This window comes from Camellia sinensis, chromosome 10 (genome assembly GCF_055761805.1).
Source record: "Camellia sinensis isolate YWXY chromosome 10, ASM5576180v1, whole genome shotgun sequence".
In the NCBI taxonomy this organism is placed as follows: Eukaryota; Viridiplantae; Streptophyta; class Magnoliopsida; order Ericales; family Theaceae; genus Camellia; species Camellia sinensis.
Genome location: NC_138970.1, coordinates 17,914,767 through 17,926,291, shown reverse-complemented (window position 1 = coordinate 17,926,291; position 11,525 = coordinate 17,914,767). Strand labels below are relative to the sequence as shown.

Below are 11,525 nucleotides of genomic sequence, written 5' to 3'. Positions count from 1 at the left end.
AGTAGGTCCAATTGTGATGATTTCAACAATCTATTTCATTTTATCTTATAAAATAAATAATTTAAATTTAAACTCATATAAATGTTATTTATGTTAAAAAGTAAAATATACTTTGCTTAGGTGTCAAGTTTATTTTAGTGTTAAACTTGTGTAATTGATAGTTTGGATTATCAGACCATCGTTATGAGTTCGAAATAAAGCCTCAATTTAAATTACAAACTTAACAATCACTATAAAAAATGATCCATTAATAGGTAGAAATAAACAATTCAATATAACTCTTACAATAAAAAATAATAATAATTTTTATCTCGAATAAGAATTAAACCTCGACTTTTTGGATAGGAAGATGCATGGGTGACCAACTAATTGAGTTGGTTCTAATTTTGATTAAGAACAAAAGGAAAGTAAGATTTACAAAATTGATCAATAACAATGGTAATAATTTTGACTGTTGATATTATTGACAACTTTTGAAATCATGCGAAAACTACCAAAACAAAAAGCGGATAAAGAATAGGATACAACTGCAATGAAGCAATCGTCCAGAGAAACTCTTCATAATTGACCATTCAAAGGGCTAGTTGAAAACGCCAATGGCAAAACGGGTTGCACTTGGGTCACCTTTGACTTTTTTGAGATTCGAAGTGAACTTTTAACATAGCCCTTCATACATATTCTTTTTATGGGATATTTATCAGTAAATCTTATACACAAAATTTAAAATTTATTTAATCCTAAAACAAAACACTCGTACCAATTAGTCATATATATTTTCAATTGTTATTAAAAAATCTTTTTTTTTATATATAAATTTAAAAACGTTGTTACATTTCACCAATGCCAAACTTCCATCAGACAGTCACTAGAGATTCACCAGAATGTTTAACATCACCAGGAAGTCGTCAAAGTATCGCAGGAATGTTCTAAACGTCACTAGAAGTCACCGGAATATCCAGAACATTCGTTGGACGTCAAGAATATCGTCAGAGACTCACCAAAATGTCTAAAAATATTGTCGAAAATTAAAAAAAAAATAAAACATAAAAAAGAATAACTGGAAAAATTAGAGAGAAAAAATATAGTAAAATGTGCTAAATATTGATAAACTGAAAAAAGAAGAAGAAAAAAATATAACAACAACAAACAGTAACAATAGGAAAAATATATATATATTAATTTCTAATATTTGTAGGATTTAAGCAAATAATCTCCAATATTGATCAAACTAAAAAGTAAGTTTTAAAACTATAAAATGTTACAGTTTCAAAGTATGATTCTATTAAGCATTTATCCTTATTAATTAAATTAGAAAACATGTTATGAAATTGTAAAATTTTATTCTAAAGAATGTTATGAAATTATAAAATTTTACAATTTTAAAGTATGGTTCATTTCAACACCAAAAAAATAAAAACTGTAAAATTTTACAGTTTTCACCGCTTGTAATTAAAACTCGAAAACAACTTGTTCAGAATTTAAAATTTTTCTCTATTAAAATAAGAAAATAAAAGTGTGTAGTAGGGTCGGTTTTGACTTTTTTGAGATTCAAAGTGAACTTTTAACATAGGGCCCTTCATACATATTCATTTTATGGGGTATTTATCAGTAAATCCTATACACAAAATTTAAAATTTATTTAGTCCCAAAATAAAACACTTGTACCAATTAGTCATATATATTTTCAATTGTTATTAAAAAAATCTTTTTTATATATATAAATTTAAAAACGTTGTTACATTTCACTAATGCCAAACTTCTATCAGACGGTCACCAGAAATTCGCCAAAATGTTTAACATCACGGGGAAGTCGCCGAAGTATCGCAGAAATGTTCTAAACGTCACTAGAAGTCGCCGGAATATCCAGAACATTCGTTGGACGTCAAGAACATCGTCGGAGACTCACTAAAATGTCTAAAATATTGTCAGAAATAAAATAAAATAAAATAAAATAAAGAATAAATTGAGAAATTAGAGAGAAAAAAATATAGCAAAATTTGCTAAATATTGATAAACTGAAAGAAGAAGAAGAAGAAGAAGAAGAAGAAGAAGAAGAAAAAAACATAACAACAACAAACAGTAACAATAGGGGAATATATATATATATATATATATATATATATATTATTTTCTAATTTTTGTAGGGTTTAAGCAAATAATCTTCAATATTGATCAAATTGAAAATTAAGTTTTGAAACTATAAAATGTTACAGTTTCAAAGTATGATTCTATTAAGCATTTATCCTTGTTAATCAAATTGAAAAACATGTTATGAAATTGTAAAATTTTAGAATTCTAAAGAATGTTATGAAATTGTAAAATTTTACAGTTTTAAAGTATGATTCATTTCAACACCCAAAAAATAGAAACTATAAAATTTTGCAATTTTCACCGCTTATAACTAAAATTCAAAAACAACTTGTTCATAATTTGAAATTTTTCTCCATTAAAATAGGAAAATAGAAGTGTGTAGTAGAGAAAAGATAGAAAAATTAAAAGAAACATATAGAGAATATTGTACTCCGACAATTATTTTTGGTTTAGATGTAATCGGATTTGATGTAGATCTGAGTAGATTTACATTAGATTTGAGTAGATTTACTTATCTTTTTCACTAGAAACTGGTCTACTTCACCATCGGTAAGGGTAAAGTAAAGAGTCGGTGTTTACCGGTGAACCCCAATCAATGATAGTCGTCGGTCGCGAATGACTATATATCAGAAAGAGAAAGATAAGAAGTAAGACGTGGTCACCAGTCTTCAAAAAGAGAAAGAAGCAGAGAAGAACGAATGCATAGAGAAAAACGAATAAGAAAAACATGTAGTGAACTTTTAAGAGTATCCAAAAGTTTGTAAGACTAAATAGACTTCTCCTCGTTCAAATAGGACTTCCAAGTAATTTGCCCAAAAATAATTATGTGTCTTAATTTTTTTGGTATTTGACAGTACTCGTATAAAGGTTACTTCCAGCATGCATTAAAGTTTACAATAAGAAAAATGACTAAAATAATCTATGTTGAAGTATCAAATAAAAAGTAAACAAATTGTAACAAAAATCACTTAAACGTCATTCTTCTAGCATTTTTAACTGTAAAATTACTAATCTAGTTTGCATAATCCAACTTATAGGCTAAATCATTTTCAATAGATAAAATTTCTAATCCATTTAATCTTTCATTAGACATAGTTGAATAAAGGTAAGATTTAACTAACTTTAATTTGAAAAGAGTAACTACAAGTAGTATAATTAATTGTATTCTATATATACATTTAAAAAATAATCATTCAATAATTTCAAACAATTTATCACATCAATGAGTTTTTTGGTTTCTTCTGATAAAAAAACAGCTATCTATCATTTTTAAATAATTTAGGAAAAATTAGTCTAAGGTCCCTCTCCTATTTTTAGTAATAAAAGAGATTCACAATATTATTTTATGATGTCTAAGGTCCCTCAATTTCCACACCTATATATTACAAAGAAATTTGACTTTCTCAAATCAAACCTCATTTTTTTTCCCTCTCACACTCTAAACTCTCTCTTCCTCTGCTAAATTCACATTTTTTCCTCTCTCTCTCTCTCTCTCATCTATGCATCTCTTTCTCTCTCTAAAGCAACAGTCTCGATCTTCTAGATCCTCTACAACACGTCTTCTATACACCCTTCATTTCTCCTTGTCTTCTCCACCGCCAATGGCCACAACATCATAGCTCTCCTCTCCAGCTTCTCGAACTGTAGCTACTTCATCGTGAAGTCCGACGTCGAAGAGATCGTTGTCGTTCGCTCAGATCCAAGTGGACCTTTGCTCTAACGACTCTCCGGCGTTGCCGTCCGTTCCCTATTAGTCTTCATCGCTTTTTCTAGAGAGAGTGACACAGATTTGCAGGCAATGAACAGAAAAGAAGAGAGATAGAGATCGACGGTGGTACTGGATCAAATAAAAATTAGATGAAAACCGGAGCTTCCTTGCCGGCACCATTATTGCTAAATCCTCCAGGTTATGCATGCGAGTCTTGGATCAGAGGAGGTAGTGAGACATACAAGGAACATTGTGGAATTTACTCTCTCTCTCTCTCTCTCTCTCTCTCTCCATTGATTTAAAACTTAGTGAATTTTAACTGAGTAAAATTGGTGAAGTCATATGTATGTATTTATACTGTTTGTTCGTTTATTTTTTTTTGTTTGGCACACTTAGTGAATTTCACTGAGTTGTCTCAATGAAATTTTATTGAGAAAACTCAGTGAAATTTCAATAAAACAAACTCAGAGAAATTTGTTTAATTTTCTCTACCTTGTTTAATTTTCTCTATGATGTTCAATTTTCTCTGAATTTCTCTAGTTTGAACTCAGAGAAATTTTAATTCTCTCTAGTTTGAACCTAGAGAAATTTATCTCTCTCTCTCCCTCTCTTCACTGATTTAAAACTTAGTGAAGTTTAAAGGAGTAAAATTGGTGAAGTCATATGTATATATGCATGTATTTATACTTTTTGTTTGTTTGTTTTGTTTGTTTGGTACACTCAGTAAAACAAACTTAGAGAGAAATTTGTTTAATTTTCTCTATGATGTTCATTTTTTTCTGAATTTCTCTAGTTTGAACTCAGAGAAATTTTAATTTTCTCTAGTTTGAACCTAGAGAAATTCTGAGAAGTCCAGAATTTCTCTAGATCGATATTGAGGGACTTTAGACATTGTGAAAATATTGAATGTCCTTTATGTTATAAAATCTTAATACCAAAGACCCTAAAAAAAATTTCGCAATAATTTATCATATCAACCATCTATTAGCTTTAAATAATAAATGAATTTTGTTGAAACCTTTTAAATTACAATAAGATTTTTTTTCATAGGCTAATATAATAATTAAAAAAAATTATAGCCTTTTTTTTAGTTAATTTTTTGGGATCTAAAGCGATGACTTTGTTGACTTGTACCCAAAGCCGCCTTGAATTGCACTCACAACACGTCTTTCGTGAAGCCAATAGATGCACAAACGCTCTAGCTCATACGGGAGAGAATCAAATTGAGCACCTACTAGTGATGGACTGCCCACCTAATACCATTAGGCCGCTGCTAGTTGCAGATATGGTTGGGATTGTTTATGCGAGGGTGTGAGCCTCTGTACATCTTTTTCTATAGTTTCTTTGTGTTTTTCTTTTTGCACCCAAAAAAAAAAAAGGAAAAAAAAAGCACTTTTAGAAGATAAGTAATTTGCATAACAGGTATACTACTGTAGAGGGCTAATCATTTATCTTGAAGTCATGATAAATCAAATAAGCCACGTCACATTGTCCTATACACAACGTTTGACAAAATTTATTTATATAACATTGCACTCTCTACAAATATATCTATATTGAAACGACACAATAGCTTAGCAGTAAAGAAATTAGACTCTAAGATAAACAGTAAATCCAGACATCTGGGTTCAAGTCTCACTAGGGTCTCTTGAATTTAACCAACACTTGTAATTTGTAGATAATTGCAGGTGAAACTAAACATGTTTGAAGTATTCTTCTTCATAGTATTATAAAAATGGAAATATTAAGACAATAAATAGGCTCCTATCATAAAGGCTTATTGAAAATGCAACTTCAACAAAACATTTAACCTCATGTATTAAGAAACAATAATGAAAGCAGTCCATAGACAAGTTCAATTCGTAAAGACTTAAGACAAATCCGTTCTGCTTTTCCAAAGAAAAAAGAGCAAAATTTTGTAGACATACATTGTCACGACCCGAACCCCAGCCTCTGTGGAATTCAGATCTATGACTAGGTGGTAACCACGTGGCCACCATACGCAAAAGAAGGTATACACACAAACATACATTCACCATAAGTATGTCTCAAAACATGATACAAGCCATGGCATAAATAAGACACCAAGCCAAGCCAAGTCTTCATGAACAAAGAGAGTTTTTGACATATACAAAAAGGGTCCAAGGAAGCTCCATGATCACCTCCTCAAGCCTTCTTACCTGAAATGGTGAAACAATGGGTAAGCTAATGATTCCCCGCTCAAGCCTTGTTACTTGAAAAGGTGAAACACCGAGTAAGCTAATAAGATCAGTGAGTAGTCTAATTCCTGGAGCGGCTTCACACGCCGTAAAGAAGCATTTAGTAAAAGCACAATTGTTTAACAATAGTATAAAATCCATTTCCTAGTGTTGATAGCAAGAAACATGATTTCCACTAAGATGAACATATAGAGAACTTTTGAAAATATAGTAAGTGCTGAGAGAGAGAGAGACAAAACTCAAACCATATAAAAAGGTAGTCATAGTATGCAAGTAATTAGCAACTTGAGGTCTCATTTTAAGATTTCTCAAAAATGATATAACCACCTAGGGTTCTATTTTAGGATTTTATTACATTATTTCTATATTTTCAAGTTATGAAAACCAAAGTACACTAATTAGAATGCAAGAATTTAACAAAGAAATTAGATTTCTTACCTTGGGTTTATATTTCAAATTTCCTCTTGAATTTCTTCTAAATTTATTCTTGAGTTTTCCCACAAATCTCTCTCTCTCTCTCTCTCTATATATATATATATATATATAATTCAGTGGGCAAGACAAGATGAAAAACTTGAACACTAATTCTTTTATTTCTAGCAAGAGTGAACATGTGATGTAACAGATGGGCAAGGTGTCAAAGTATTGATGCATTGCACGATACAAGGACTAAGTGTAGCATGCATGAGGTGTCTTGCCCATAAGGGGCCACATGCCAAGATTATTACACTGATTTCATGAACAAACTTAATTAATCACAAATCCACAAAATAATCATGTTTTAGCACATGTTACACCTTGTTTGGCAAATGCATGTTCAACACACGCACACACACATATGAAATTGGGCCTAACCATAACGACAACTTAAGCATGTGGGCCTCACAAACATTTTTTTTATGGATTATTACAAATACATCTTAATAGGGGTGACCATTGGTTCAATGGTAAAACTTTGGCCTAATAACCTTGAGGTTATAGGTTCAAGTCACAGGACAACCATTTTGTGCACTATGCCAAAGGTTAGGTGTGCATCTAATCTTTTCCTTCCGAAACATACAATGTACTAATTGGGCGTTGCCTTTTTTATTACAAATACATCTTAATGACAACCAAATCATTAAATACCAATTTTCAATTTAGTAATATTTTAGGAACCTTCAAGTTATATCAAATCATAGAAAACCAATTTAATTCGAGAGCCAATTTAAGCAAAAATGCAACCATATAAGCACACAAACTTGTTCACTGTCAAACTTATTAGTTGATCAACTTAGAAAAAATAAAAATCATGTGATTCTATATGAAAAATTGTAAATGCTCTACTGGCGTGGAAAAATGATTAGAGAGCTGAACAACCACATTATCTAGTGTTGTCATCACTGCTGTCATCAGATCTTCACCACCATCAATTTTCATCCTCATTGTCATCATTAATGTTACCATTGTTGTGTCATTGCCATCATCATTATTGTCATCATTCTTATCTTCTTAATCTTATTTTTCTTCCTCTATTTCTTGCTGAAACAAAAAAAGAAAAATGTGTGTTTGCATGCAATTTGTAGCAAAGGTTTAGGAAACTAGAAAAATGACAGAACTTGCCTCTTGTTATCTTGCTGAAACAAAAACCAAAAAATAAAAATTGATTGCATACAAGCAACTTAAAGAAAAGGTTTAGGAAACTACAAAATCAGATAGAACTTACTATTTGTTATTGTTCCTCCTCCTACTCCTCATCTTCTTCTTCTTCTTCTTCTTCTTCTTCTTCTTCTTCTTCTTGTTGCTGCTATGCAAAAAGAGGAATGCTCGAAGATAAGGTTTTGATTGATAAACAATATGTGAAAATGTAAGTAATAGAAGAAATATAGACATACATGAAAATAAGAAATCAGCTACCATGATCTACAACTTACTATTTTATAAAAAGTGAAACAAAAATTTACAAATATTCATAGTAGAGAAAAATAAATTGAAAGAACATATTTTTGCTCAAGACAAAACCATGTTTGTTCAAATGAACCAGCCCAACATTCAAATGTGGAAGTGCTACTAGAGAACTCCAATGTTAACAAAGCACCGTTCCAGCAAAACAAAGCTACCATGCAGTCAGTGAAACTGTGCGCATTTGAAAGGTCAAACCCTGCTTCAAAGAAGCAACATACGGATGCTCAGTTTTTTTCAAATGTATCGAACCAAATATGATTATCTATAAGTCATGAACCCAATACAAACCAATAATCCATTATATTAATCAAGATAAAACTAACTTAAGTGATGTAAATGCAATGCGAATGTGCATCTTCAATCTTAAACTACGGAATTACTCAAGGACTCTACTTAGCTAAACAAATACAAACTCAATCTTTAGAATGAAATTGTCAACATAAAAATGATAAGGGAGTAATTTTTTTCTTACATACTATTTATTCACTTTTAGAATTAAGATTTAATCGCAAATTTCGTTCATTCAAACACAGGGGTAAGGGAATTATGTGATCCTCTTAATTTAAAGAATTATGTTTCTCTACAATTTTGATCCTATAGTATCTCTTGTATTGTAGATGCATAATTGTATGCAAAGACAACCATCATAGAAAGCCAAAAAAAAAACAAAAAACAAAAAGAAAACTAATTGCTGCATCCACCTGTGGAGTACTTTTGCCGGTCAAGATTCTATAGTTTAATATTCTAATACACAGAAGTGCTATAGTTAAATAATGGATAAATTACAGTTACACCTCCTGAGGTTTGGATTTAATACATATCACTTATGACGTTTAGGAAATTACACTAACCCCATTGTCATTGTAATTATTTAGACAGAATGAACATATTGAACTCATGCACTCTCTCTTTTCCTACTTTGTTTTACTTCCTTTGTTTTTTTTTTTTTTCTTTTACCTTTGCTTTGTTTTACTTTTTTTTTTTTTAATGTAATTTCTTCTGTTTTTTTTACTAGGAGTTGTTACCTTTTATATAAGCAGGGGGGTTTGTGAAATGCTATGAAGCACGGGTGCGGGTATAGATAAGGGTATAAGTATGGTGTGGGTACGCCGATACGACAAATTCTTAAAAAAATAGGATATGGGTACGGGTACGACTGGGGTACGTCAATTTTTTTTTTTTCATTTATAGCTAAACATCTAACATACAAATCAAAATTTCAATATCAAAACTAAAAAGAGAACAGTTTGTCTAAAAAGTTATATAATTCTTTATTTTTCTTTTTTGATTGTCTAAAATAGGATGTAAAAGAGAGCAAAACCATAACTCATGGGTAAAAGGTATTGGAAATAAATTACTTAATATTTTCAAAATTGAAAGAAGAATAATAACGGCTTAAACAAATTACAGCAGCTACCAAAAAAAAAAAATCACCTCGCCATACCAGTTTTGTACCCACGACGTATCCCAATATATTTGCTGTACTCGGCATATATTCAGCGTACCCGGTACACGTACCGCCGTACCGGTACGTGTACCTACACCCGGTAAGTACTCGGTACTCGTACGGTATCATTTGGAGTACCCGTACTTCATAAGTGAAATGAGACTATTAACCACAAAAGTAAAAATGTAATTTCCAGAATGTCAGGGGTGGTATGTAATTGGACCAAACTTTAGGGCGTGTTAGTGTAATTTACCCTTAAATAATTAAGAGAGAACCCTAGAGGGTGAGCCCACATTTGGAAAGACTTCACAAGAGTAAAAGGAACTTTTGTATTTGAAAATCTTGTAACTACGGGGAAGTAAATTGTAAATGCAAAATATTTTTTTACAAACTTACTTTAGATGAACCTTTTAATTGTATAAACTATTGGGAAAATGCACTATTTCCAGCTGCCACATTTTCATTTGTGAAAATGTAAAACATTTTTGGTTCTCTCCTGCCAAAAGCTTGCGAGTGCCAATTATCTAATTCAGCAAAATATGGTTTGAACTTTTCCTGATTAAGATTACCTAAAAACATACTTTATGGAAGAGAAAAGAAAGGTTGGTGGTCATCATGTGTAGCAAGTATTTATTAACAGTAGGAACAACATACCTTCTCAAAAAGGTGCTGTATGGTCTTATTGAGATCATCTATCCAGATGCACTCTACTCGTTTTCCTTTTGAATCCCACCAATTTTGTTCTTCCACTTTCACACACTGTAGGTTTGGGGCATGCACGAACCCAGGAGAGTAAGTCTGCATTTTAGGACAGTTAAGGACAGCCATGTGATCTAAAAATGGCATTTCCCAGTCATGAATAACATGGCAAAATCTCCCAAGTGAAGGTAGACCTCTGAGTTCCAAATGCTTCAATTGAGGGAACAGAGTACTGTAAATCCTACCACCTGCTGAATGTTCGCCATCCTCATTCGCAACCACTTCTTCCATCATTGAGCAATCATCTATTATTAGTTCTTGGAGATGCACGAGACCTCTAGCAATGGAAGGAGAGAACAGATTTCTCAATTTGTCACAACATCTGACAATTAGCGTTCGTATGTTTTCAAGGGGAAATCCGTGCTGGCCTCCAATTCCGAATACGTCTTCCACCAAATCACAGTTATATATTTCCACTTTTTCTAGATTGGGTAACATTTCTAATTGTTAGAATAGTTTTAAATTTATTATTATTAATTGTATAGTGTTACATAGCTTTTGCTTTATATTATCAAATGTATAGCTTTTGCTTTCGGTGGTACTCAATCAATTGTATAGCTTTTGCTTTCGGTGAGTGTGGCATCCAATGCCCATGTTTCTCTCTATAAAGAGAGACTTCGTTCCCTTTGTAATTTAACAAATATACAAAACATTTCAGAGTCTCTCTCTCGCTCTTTAACTTCTCTCACTCTCTCAAACTAATCTTTCATGGTATCAGAGCCCAGTATTACATTTCTGGCAATTTTCGATTTTGGTGTTTAGTCCCGTACACAGTGGCATACATCAAATTGCTCGGAATTTTCTCACGATTCCAACGGCACCTAGCCCGTTCTCAGAACACCCTCCACGCGCCCACACGCGCCGCCTTTACCTTCTGCGCGTCACCAGCTCCGCCACCACTCTCACACGCGCCCGCACGCGCCATCTGTTGCTCCTCACCTCCGCCACGCGCCTCCACGCGCCCACACAACCGCGGCTGACGTCAGCCCTGCCACTCCCGTACGCCGCGCCTGCTATTGTGCGCCTTTCGTGCGCCGCTTCACTACATTGCACCCGCGTGCGCCAAAACGGCTATTGTGCGCCGCGCCTGCGCCTGTTCGCTACCGTGCGCCGCCGCCTTTCTGCTAACGTGCTCCTCCCTGCACTCTGCTAACGTGCGCCGCTGACATCATCGCTGACATCATCTCTGTCCAGCAGCCTTTTCTGGCTATTTTCGACCTTCCGGACTCACTGGTACACTCTGTTTTACCAAATTTTGCTCCTACAGGTCTCTTCCTGCTGCTTTAATCCTACTTAACTAGTATTATGGATCGTCTTGACACCTCCCATCCCATTTCCGTTATTCTGAATGGTTCAA

The 11,525-nt window shown here is 32.9% G+C and overlaps 1 non-coding gene across 1 annotated transcript; it reads right to left on the bottom strand.

Moving 5' to 3' along the window:
- Positions 1-5,592: 5,592 nt before the first annotated feature.
- LOC114257192 (uncharacterized) lies at positions 5,593-10,608 on the bottom strand. Its single transcript, XR_014341727.1, has 3 exons — positions 10,064-10,608; positions 7,724-7,801; positions 5,593-5,979 (listed from the first exon to the last, which is right to left on the bottom strand). It is a non-coding gene; the product is annotated as an uncharacterized LOC114257192 (transcript).
- Between the last annotated feature and the right edge of the window lie 917 nt (positions 10,609-11,525).